Source organism: Miscanthus floridulus, chromosome 19, assembly GCF_019320115.1.
Source record: "Miscanthus floridulus cultivar M001 chromosome 19, ASM1932011v1, whole genome shotgun sequence".
NCBI lineage: Eukaryota > Viridiplantae > Streptophyta > Magnoliopsida > Poales > Poaceae > Miscanthus > Miscanthus floridulus.
This window is the reverse complement of record NC_089598.1, coordinates 43853834-43865983: the sequence shown is the minus strand read 5'-3', so window position 1 is coordinate 43865983 and position 12150 is coordinate 43853834. Positions and strand designations below refer to the sequence as shown.

The 12150-nt window shown below is 43.0% G+C and overlaps 2 long non-coding RNA genes across 2 annotated transcripts; both read left to right on the top strand.

Moving 5' to 3' along the window:
* Window positions 1–8833: 8833 nt before the first annotated feature.
* LOC136529889 (uncharacterized) lies at window positions 8834–9596 on the top strand. The gene is made up of 3 exons (XR_010777459.1): window positions 8834–8909; window positions 9067–9138; window positions 9542–9596. It is a non-coding gene; the product is annotated as an uncharacterized lncRNA (long non-coding RNA).
* A 22-nt stretch (window positions 9597–9618) lies between these two features.
* On the top strand, window positions 9619–10175 carry LOC136529890 (uncharacterized). Its single transcript, XR_010777460.1, has 2 exons — window positions 9619–9771; window positions 9947–10175. It is a non-coding gene; the product is annotated as an uncharacterized lncRNA (long non-coding RNA).
* Window positions 10176–12150: the final 1975 nt, after the last annotated feature.

Here is a 12150-nt window from a genome sequence, read left to right as displayed (position 1 = left end):
TGGTTGCAGCTCCGTTTGTATACCAGTCCAACTCAGCCCGTCAGCCGATTGCATCTTCAGTCGTACACAAATTGCAGCTCATCCCTTCAACCGATTGCAAATTCCGTCGTACACAAATTGCAACCTTGGTGGTAGGCCAGTTGCATTCCGGTTGGGTCGGCCAGTTGCAACTGCCCTAGACGGCTGATTGTAGCTCCGTTTGTATACAAGTTCCAACTCAGCCCGTCAGCTGATTGCATCTTTAGTCGTACATAAATTGCAACTCATCCTTTCAACCGATTGCAACTTCCGTCGTACACAAATTGCAACTCGTTCGCACGCTCGTTGTGTGCCTGCCTCGTTGCCTGGTGGGGTGGTGTTGGCGTGGGAGAGGGTAGAGGTGTGTGGCCCGCGCCTGATTAGTGGGTTAGTTGGGCCGATTGCCCAGACAAGACACGCCGGTTGGCCTGGGTGTATTCTGTACACAGATTACACCCAGGTGCATTATATATAATTCAGAGGCAGGGACAGGGCTCACAAACAATTCAGAGCCAAAGATTGTAACATCTACTATCAAGTTCCATGTTTATCTCAGTTTCTCGAAGGCCTGCATCTGCTTGTGCCGTCCTGTAAAGATCTAGGTATAAGAGATTAATATATACGTGGTCTATATCACCATGAGCAAACATCCGGTAAGACCATAATCCAGTATTCTATTCTACCAGTGTCATCTCCTGACGTCTGTTCCATGGAGATGGAGGTGTCCCCTCATTGCATTATTCAGATCGACTTACAGTACTTAATTTGTGCTAATATATCACTCTAATCAATACATGATTCTATTCAACATTATTCTACACGCCACTTGCAATGTGGCAAGACGACAACATGCATGTAACCGAACAGAAGATTCTGTTCATTCTCCAACTCCCAGCTCGCTTGCGGAAGGCAACAAGTCAGCAAAAGTTAGCAGAACCTGATCTAGTCTATGTCTGTCCAAGGGCGGTCAGAGGCAATTACTTCTAAGAATAGCTAGGCTGCCAAATTTGAGTGGTTCCGAGTTCGTCTAAATTTGAACACATATTGGCCCTATTCGTTTCGCTCAAATTTGACTTATACCGCTGCTTATACTGAAATGTTATGAGAGGAAAACACTGTTCATTCGTTTAAAGTAGTGCTGAAGAACAGAGCCATTTTCTGATAGTGGAGCTATCCAAAACTTAAAGTTTCCCTATATCCCGGTCCCCTAATTTAAAACATGATGCGTAAACAATCTAGGCTACCTTCAGTCCTAAATTAATTAGTGCTTCGTCGATATATCTTGAAATAAATACAGAGTGTTTAAGTAATTTTAGAACTAAGTACTCACTAACTAGTAAGTTTGGTTGTCAACTTGATTAATTTTCTAGTAACGCATAGTTTAAAAGGCATGCATATATTTCATTGATTTTGACTATCAATTACATGCAACATGGTGTTTAAAAGGCAGTCTCGCATGGATATGGTTGAATATTCCATAATTTTTTAGAAAAAAAGGTTTCCCCCACTTTATTACACATAAAGCGATCATAATCATCCAAGTTCAAGGTTCGGCTGCCATTATAAGCCGGTAAACCGGCTTATCAGCCATGGCACATTATTTTTCTCTCCCAACAAATCAGCCGTACAAATCAGCACAAACGTCTTATAGACCAGCCGAACAGAGCCAGGCGTATGCGCGCCCGCCGGAACACAGACCTAAAGGTCTATCACATTACAGTCTTGCACAACCTCAATGACAGACAACTGGACATCACTCTCAGATCTTGTTGGATTCACAACGGTATAGTCCAGCTCCGAAGATTGGGTAGTCAATCGTCCCGAACCTGATATTTGCATCTCCCTGGTATCCTCCCAGCAGATCGCCAGAGGCTTCAATGCCTGGACCTCCAGTTGTGTGGCCAGCTCCTCCACGCCCTCTGCAACCTCCTGCTTGAACATGGGCATCCACCTTCGCAGCATTCTTACTATCCACAGCAACACCTGCTTCTCGCTTCTCCATCTTGTCCCCTGAAAACATAAATCATTACGTAATTTCCATAAGCAGCACATGACTGTTGCACAGATGATATTGTTAACGTTATGATGCTTATTGGCAAGCCAACCAGACGCCACTGTTTCATAGTTGCAATCATCAGACAGATTCAACATTGTTAAAACAATATGCCATATACGCTTAGCCACACAACACTGAAAGAAGAGGTGGTCAACCGACTCTTTTTCAGCATGGAACACACAAGATTGATCTAGTACTTCTGTCCATTTAGCCAGATTATCCCTTGCCAAAAGTCTGTTTTTGGATAAAAGCCACAAAAAATTCTGTACTCTAGGTGGGATGTGTAGCTTCCAAACGGTGTGAACATAAGTAGGGATCACTCCCCTATGATTAACAACTGCATATAAGGATTGTACTGAGTACTTTCCATTGGAACTATAACTCCAGATTATCTGATCTTCATCATCTATAAAGGCTATATTTTCTGTCACTTCTAAAAGCTCATACCACAACAGCATTAACCTTTCAGAAACAGATCTTCTAAAAGTAAGTTTTAAAACTTCCCTATCCCAGACCTATGCTATAGTTTTACCATGCTGCTCATTAATGATGTAAAGAGGCCAATATTGGATAGCTAGACTTGAATTGCCAAACCAGTTGTCCTCCAAAAAACGAATTATGTTCCCATTTCCAACTTTCCACATTATGCCCATACTGCTGCCTCAATAGCCCATAGAACTCCTTTCCAGAAAGGAGAGATATTGATATCAGAACAACATAGCAAGTTTGGTTTCTTAGTTTTGTATTTATAATCTACAATTTGCCTCCAAATGGAGCTAGAGTTCAAATGGTATCTAAAGATCCATGAGCTCAACAAACAAAGATTGAGATTCCTCAAATCGGGGATACCAAGACCCCCTCCCCCCCCCCCCCCCCCCCCCCCCCCCCCCCCAATTCTTTTTTTCTGAGCTATTAGTTGCCAGTTCACCAAATGGTACTGACGATTTGTCTCATTATTATTCCATAGGAAATGTTCCATTTGAGAATTTATCAATTCAATAGCCCATTTGGGAAATTTTATAATAGACAAAAGATGAATTGGTATGCTAGCTAGGCAAGCTTTAAGCAAGGTTAGCCTCCCAACATAGGATAGTAATCTGCCCTTCCAGCATGCAATCCTCTTAATAACCTTATCCACTATAGGCTGTAAATCTTCTCTCTTCATTGATTTCGATTGTTATGGTTCCTTGTCACTATTTTTGCTCTAGCGGCATCAAGGAAGGAGCTTTCCTCACCTTGAGAGCTGTTGCCCAATCCATCTGATTGGGTGGGACCTTACGCATGCGTGGGGGGAGGGGAGCAACACAGAGGATAGAGCAGCCCCAAGGGGAGTGGTGTGCGTGGGATGGAAGAGGGACGTGCACTGACAGACGTCCTATGAAAGAGAGACGTCTGACGATGCGCATCTTGCTCAAGAGTGACGTGTAGTGACGGCCTCTAGGAGGAAATTGGGATCATTTTGTGGAGAAAAAAGTTACAGACATGTAAAAATAAAAATAACGTAAAAACATAGATAGGGGATCAACCCGTTACCCTGGATTTGATGGAGAGTGAAGATAATTTTGGATGTCAAAACACAAAACAATTGATTTTGGAGAACGGTTGGAGGAAGATTTTGCTGCTAATAAATTCTTCGATTCACTACTATATAAATGGTTTTCACTAACGCTATTTCTACCATCAATTCTATAAAAACTTGACACTAGTTTGTGGCTGAACCAACAATGAAAAATGGGTTTCACTACTGGTTCAATATAAAAACCGGTGGTAAAAACCGTCATTATAAGTACATACACGTGAAACCTTAGTTGTTGACTCTCTCTTCTCTCACTCACCCCCACCTCTCTCTCTCTCTCTCTCTCTCTCTCTCTCTCTCTCTCTCTCTCTCTCTCTCTCTCTCTCTCTCTCTCAGTGGCACCCCAGCCTAGATCTGCACGAGGGTGGCACATGTCTGCCCAGATCCGAAGATGACAAGTGGGAGCTTAGTGGTGGCGGTGTGGACGGTGGTCAAGGTATTGGCGTGAGCTCGGTAGGTGACACTGATGTGGTTGGGCACAAACGTCAGCCATGTTTTTTATTAGGTTTTCATCACTAATTTAAAACCGATGGTAGTGAAGATGGACATCATTGCCAACTATCACTGCCAACTCGAAAAACCGGTTGTGATATCGGTTTTAGAGCCGGCTGTGAATGATGATGAACTATCTGTAGTATTGATTTGACCATAAGAGATTGGATATGCTAACATCTTTTATCCCCTGAGCATCTCTTCATCCAGGGGCTATATGGTTATTGTATGATTAATTAGTATGTATAGTGTTGGACAGTTGGTCGCTATAAATAAATATCATCAGACCTTGAGTTAGTATAAGTTTATATTCGGTGTCAAACTATCGGTCATTATATCTACTATATAGCATCTGATCATTGGCACGATAAGTGGTCGGTTGTTATAGATTTATTTATACCGACGCCACTATCAAGGACTTATAGGAAGAGTCGGCATAGATCAATAACGACCGATCATAAGTCGCTAAAATGTCACCGACATATAAAGAGTCACTAAAGATGGGTTTTGGTATAGTGGGCATCGCATGTTACCGTGTAGACTCGTTACCACGAATAGAAATCTAGGGCCATTATTCATCTCAGGGCTTGTTTCGATGCACTCGTATTCACATCAATGCATGTGTGTTGGAGTAGATTGGGGTGAAATTAAATTAAACACCATCTTAATCCACTCCCACACATATGAATTGATGTGGATACAAGAGCACCCAAAGATGATCTCAAGGAAAAATACCCAAAATAACAGCCATGCGAGAGGATCAGATGAGGATGCCAAAATGGGGCACATCTAGTGTCAAAGAGCTAAAATATCAAGTTTTTAAATATATTTTTTAAATACCAGATCATCTAGTATTTTGGGATGGATGGACTATTTTTTATGTTGATGGTGGAAATTTCTAAATTCTGACATGTATTTTACACGGCTTCTATTTGAGAACAATGAGAGTACTCTACAATAAGAGATTTATGCCCTGTTTGGATTATTGCTCTTCAGGCAGACTTGCTCACTAGGCACCAATCCTAGGCATTTATTTTTGAGCACCTGAGGTGTTGATAAAGTAGGAAATTTCAATTCACAACATCAATGCACGTTTGTTGGAGTGGATTGGGGTGAAATTAAACTAAGTTCCACCTTAATCTACTCCCACACACATGGATTGATGTGGGTACAAGAGCATCCAAACAAGATCTCAAGGAAAAATTACGCAAAATAACAGCCATGCAAGAGGATCTGACGATGATGCCAAAATGGGGCACACCTAGTGTCAATCAAAGAGCTCAAAATATCAAGTTTTTTAAGATTTTTTTAATACCAGATCATCAAGTATTCTGGGATGGATGGACTATTTTTTATGTCGATGGTGGAAATTTCTAAATTCTAACATGTATTTTTACACAGCTTCTATTTGAAAACAATGAGAGTACTCTACAGACCTAGGCGCTGTGTTTGGATTGCTCTATAGGCAGACTTGCTCACTAGGCACCCGTGCCAGGCGTTCATTTCTGAGCACTCGAGGTGTTGAAAAGTAGGCAATTTTATGATTAAATTCAGAACATAAATCATGACATTATTAGATACTAGCATGTATAAACTTGACATACTAGTTGAACCCCACAAAATTAATGTGAACAACGACATATTTGAATCAGTAGGCATACTGAAATAACATATCAGATCACGGTGAGCATAACTCTCAATTGCAAATGAAGACATCGTGGTTGATAGTGAGAGATCATCAATTAGTGGTGGAGCACCAGCATCGTTGTTGAAGACGGGTCAAAGCAGCTAGCGGCAGAGACGACAGTACGTGGCACCGCAGGAAGATGAGTCGTCGTGGAGATTGGGAGCAATCGTGCTAAAGCACTTCCCAAAAAACTTATCATCCTCTTCCGGTGCAGGATCACAAGGATGAGGTTTTTGAAGACCTGCTCTCCCAATCGCCAGTGCACGTACGTGCTCGGGATGGAGAGACTACTGACAACGATGAAGTAGCAGAAAGAGGCAAAATCCTAACTGAATATATAGATGCATTTAGGTTAGAGGAAATCCGGGACGATCTTGTGTCGCGATCACGATATAAATGGACTAGGATTCCAACTTGCAAACTTAAAGGCCAAGTAACAAAAAACTAAAGCTGCAAAAGCAAGCCACGCTCCGGCTTGGCGAGCATGTGTTCGCTCCCGCATGCACCCTTCGCCCCAACTCGACAAGGCAACCATGTGGGTTTCCTTCTACCTCCTCACATTAGACTTAGAGAGGTGGAGATGGTTTCCATATTTAATATGGCAACCATCACTTCAACTACCAAGGTACGACTAAAGGTTTTCACACTCCCTCATATGTACACATGAATGGGCCTGTAAGATTTATTTAGAATTATTCAAAATTTCTATTGAGCCAAGCCCACAAATTCTAATATGAGGTGTGATCGTCAATGTGTCTAGGAGCCAAGTCGCATGCGAGGCTCCCAACCAAATAACCCCTTAGATCGAGTTTATATTTTCTCCACAACCTTAACTTTCCTTGAGCATATTTAAATATCTTATAGAAATCTGCAAAAAAAAAAAAAAGATTTGAGCATTAGTAATTTATTATTAGAATGGGTATTGAGCCTTTTGTCTAGATAGCATGGAAATATCAGTATATATGGTTTCATGATCAAGATAAGGTATTTCCAGACATGCCTATCCGGGGTAGTAGTAATTTCTGTTGAAGTATAGTTGCTAGAAGAGATATGCGTCTTCTGCTCAATCTTGTGATTAGGCTGTGTTTGTTTCCTTTGAGCAAAAATTTAGCCCCGTCACATCGAATCTTTGATACCAATTAGGAGTATTAAACATGCGTTTATTACAAAACTAATTACACATATTGAGGCTAATTTACGAGACTAATCTAGTAAGCCTAATTAGTCTATGATTCGACAATGTGGTGCTACAGTAACATTTGTTAATTATGGATTAATTAGGCTTAATAGATTCATCACGCTAATTAGTCTACTCCTGTGCAATTAGTTTTATAATTAGCTCATGTTTAGCCCTCTAGTTAGCATCCGAACGTCCGACGTGACACGACTAAATTTAGCCCCTAGATCCGGACACAGCTTTTGATTAGTTTGGTAACTAACAACGATATCTCTGTTAGACAAAAGTGTTTTATGAGTAGGTAGTCCCATGACTATATATTAGTCCTTATCTTTAATCGTTATGTCGTTGTTGCACTGGGATTTTTCAGATACGTGCCGGGCCGGCCTATAGCCCTATCAGTGCCAAGCAGAGTTAACTTTTGTCAAGGAGACGAAATCCTATCGGGAGAGTTTAGTTTTGTTGTGGCACACATCTCCAGACAAGGACTTGCAATCTTTCTGCATAGTAGCAGTATTCTATGGCCAAAACCAAAACAAAAAAAAAAGCGTTAAAAAAGAAGAAATTAAGTTGCTGGCGATATCTGAGTAGAACAAGTCTGTGGCTAGACATCACACGAGTCTGTGACTGTCTATGCATGGATTCCTATTGCTTTGTATCATCAATCAGAAGTCTATGTTAGCACCAACATACCTACTGTGGATAAGGCAGGCAGCCCCACGTTCACCACACAATCATGGTTCGGTCCTTAACCACAAGAAAGTAGCCAGTGGCCGGCCACCATACTTGTCTGATGCCATATGGTCCAGTTAACAGATTCGAGTTAGGTAAACTAGGCTCCGTAATATTGGTCGTACGTGTATGACATTCAAAAAAAAGTATTGGTTGTGTATGGCTGGAACCTTGTTCCATTATCTTAAAAAAAATATTGACCGTGTATGCTCTATAATAAGTTTCGGAACGGCCGCGCTATATTTCCAGTGCAGGTCAATAAATTATTAACACATCCTCCTCATTTTATTTTTTAAAAAACGAATCAAAGAAGAGAGTTGTCGATTCTATCAAAAAGAAGTAGCTCAGGCTGACTACGATCTCTAAAGTTACAATAAACCAAAGGAGCAAAACGACGACGGCAACAATAGCAAACCAACAAAAGAAAAAACCGCAAATGGTATAAACGTCCTATTTTAATTTAAAATGCGTAGCAATCCTTTGTATCCTAAACCATGGCCCTTTCCTCACGCACACGCACCGCTAAGGAGAGCAGCCACTACAAGAAATACCTTTATACATGACGGTTTAGATATGACATTATAAGAAACCATCGTAAAAAGCTTTATTCTATGACCTTTTTGTGTCTCAGCTGATAAATCCATGAGAAACCCCCCCCCCCCCCCCCCCCCGCTCACCTTATCGCCTCCCGCACTCCCTGGGACCCTACCCTCACCTCCTCTCAACACACAGCCACAGAGTTGCACCGCTCGAAGCCGCCGCCACCGTCCTCTACAACAGGCGAGACCCGTCCTCTATCGCGGCCGCTGACGTCCATTGTGTCGCGACCCCCCGCCCTCTGCCACGGTCACCGATGCCCTCCACACGAACCTGGCCGCCTCCTAACGGGAGATCTGGGGCCGGTGAAGCCTAGGACCACCAGCATCACTCCGATGGCCTCCGTCTACCCTAGGTCCGCATCTCCCCCTCCCCTTCCTCTTCTCCCATAGCGCCGACGCGGTCTCCAGGGCTCAGGCCCCGCCCTGATTCGTCGCGCCCGCTCCAGAGTCGGCTCCGACCCCACCGCACCTGCCCCAACCCCAGCCCCTGCACTGGCTGCATGCCGGCGACCCAGCCCCATCGCACCCGCTCCTGGCTCCGCTCTAGCACCCTGACGTCCGGATCTGCAGCGGTGAGCCCTCACAACACCAGATATGCCTGTCCCTTCTCTTCCCTTCCTTTTGTGTAAAACTGAGCATTGGAATCCTAATTTAAGCTATTTGGCTATCTGTAGATCTCAACCAAGTGTATGCTTGTTTGAGCAAAACTTGTTTTTGGTCTTCCTACAGGATGTGGATTGAAATTATCAATAGAATCTTGTGTTCAACGCAACAAGGAGCAGGGCTTGTGTTCAGTTTCAGGTGAGCAGCGACAACAGTGATCTGCACTGATATCTCATTTGTGAAGTGCCCCTTTCATGCTACACTAATTGGCTTTGTTTAATATTTGCCATTCTACTTAGTTGCTTGAACTATATGGTTAGTTCTCAGTGGCTTGTTTGCTACTCTAGATTTTTATTTGATCAAATGTTACTCCTCTCATTTCATACTGCAACCCTTTTAATTTGTTCACTCTCACTCTTTGGAGCAGTAGCAACATTGTTCACACTCGGTAGATCAAAACTCTATATTTAAGTTGTGCTCAACAAATTTAAGGAACTTCTGAAACACCGAAGTTACTGAATTTGAGTTCTTGTAATTGAGTTGCATGTGACTTTGCTTGACGAGTGGCTGCTGAACTTGACAACACTTTGCATTTTTGCAGATAACTTGTGGTGTCAATCAGCTTCAATTAAATAAGTTCTTTCTTAATAACTTAGTATAACAGAATGGTGCAGGTAAGCCTGTCATTTCTAGTCATTTGGTACTATGGTGATATCTTCTGCAGAGGCATCTACTTGTGCTAACCCTATTTATACCATGGTGACCTCTTCTACGGAGGCATCTACTTGTGTGCTATACTATGTTACACCTCCTGCAGCTGTCCTTAAACAAGTATGTTATGTGAGATTTGTTGAATTATTACTCTTACTGTGAAGAATATGAACTTAGTTATGAATTGATATTTAGACTCATGCTCTACTTATTGGGCTCTCAAAAATATGTGCATTGAACTGCTTTAGAATCTTTGCTGAAAACTGATTTATCTTATATGCATTTTGACTTTCAGGTAGCACATCTTATGGATAACAAGCCAATTGAAGTGCTCGTGGATACTAATGTTTAGTTATTTTAGACTCCCTAGAGATGAAATTTATAAGTTCAAACTTAGTTGTTGTGAGAAGGCCAGTTCATTGTTTGATAAAATGATTGTGAGCCAGGCCAGTTCATTGTTTGATAAAATGTGACAATGTGACAACAGTGGGCTTGCTAATACATGAATGATCAATGTTTGTTTATATGATTAGTGTATCTTATGAGCTATGATGTATGTTAATACAGTGATGATTTGACACTAGTTTGTGATGTTCTTTTTCGTCACTATGGTTTGGATCTGGTCTTGGATATAGGCTGGTTATAAGATGCAGACACCTATTCTATGACGAAACACAAATTCCAATCTGTGATGGCTCAATTTAGGCCAACAAATATATGACGTGGGATATATGACGTTTTTTTCAATCGTCAGTGGTGAGTTAACTGTGACATATTTTCACTCGTCTGTGGCCAAAGTAAACCGTTATGTATAAGAGTATTTTTTGTAGTGAGCGCACACGTGCTCGCCCCATCTTAGCCTACACGAGCGCAGTCCCTATTCATCTTTCTTGGCGAGCCCCTCCCCCGCCCACCTCGACCACCACCAACGCCGTCGGTGAACTCCCTGCTCGCAGCGCGCCCAACCCCTCCGAATGAGCCTGCCCTCCCCTAACTTCGGCGGCACTCGCCCTTGCTACCTACCCCGCGCTATCCAGATGTCCTCCGCTGCCTGCTCAGTGGCGCCGCCGCCACCGGCTCACTCACCACCGGTCAACCCGCCACCACCGCCTGGCCGGCCGCCGCCCCCGGCCAGCAGGACATCAATCTAGGGCCGGAGGAGAGCACCAACCCTACCAAGTGAAACCCTAACCGTCACCTCCGCCGCCGCGCCACCTCATCCACCGCCTTGACCACGGCGACCCCTGCCGCCGGCCGTTCCGCCCACTACCTGCCCGCTGTCCCCAGCCCTGCCCCCTTCTTCCTCGATTCTTGCGCACGGGTCGTCGTGTGCGCCGCTTTGGTTAGTGGCGCACGCGCGCCCGATAGTGATTTGAATCCAAAACGGGCCTAGGAATGCAAACTAGTGGATCCAAAACTTACTCAACACACCTCAATTAGTCAATGGGTGTGCTCGGCTGTGATTTTTGTGGCTGCGGCTGCAGCGACTGCATCTCAGCAGCTTGTACTGCAGCTTCGTACTCCGTAGCTCATTTTGAAATTTTATACTAAGATAATTAAAGTGCATCGTCACATTTTACTACGAGTAAACATATTATGAGTGCAACAGACGTTCAACTTGTTGCGTGGTTATCCAAATGACTTGCGGCTTGGAGATTTATTTAGGCCATGTGTTTTAATTCATCTAGAAATCGAACTTTGTACTATTTTTAGATGTATGCTGCTCTAACTCATATGGGTACAGAAGGTGTAGTTCCAATTTATTTTAGGATCGACCTCTGCACCATGCCTGAACATTTCGTACGGGTATGGGAGAGAGTGGCAGACCATGAAACGCTTTATATTCCAACTCATTTTGAAATAGAATTCGATACCGTGTTTGTATACGGTACTCTAACTTATGCAAACACGAAAAAGATTGAGTCCATTAGGCCCCGTTCGGCTTGCTGAAACTTAACACTATTCTGGCAGAATTGTTGTAAAAGAAAAACATTGTTCCGGCTGAAACAACAAGCCGAACAAGTCAGTTTCTGAGTAAGCCGAACGGGGCCAATATAGGAAGAGAAGATAGGAATTGATAGATAAATTTGACTGGTAAAATGAAAATGGATGGACCAATCTGACCCACTTAGGCCCGTCGCGAAAACATGCAAAGTGGAAGTGGAACTTGTGACTTGTCCAACCATACGAGGACTGCTCGTTTTCAGATAGGTCCAACTGTCCATGGTACACCACGCAGAGGGTAACTAGCTAGAACCAACTATCAAAGTTTGATATAGACATGCACCAGGGTCCAACGCAAGAAGCCACACACGTAGTAGCGATCGCCGTGCAGCTGTCCTGCACTCGTAAGCCACTAGGTCATTTAACTGAGTGGGAAAAGAAATGCAAAGTCTTTGCTCAACAACTCCATGTTTCAATTCCCGAAAAAAAAAACAAAAAGCTTCTTGTTTCAGTGATAAATGACGACTTTGCCAACTTCAAAATATATTGGTTCGC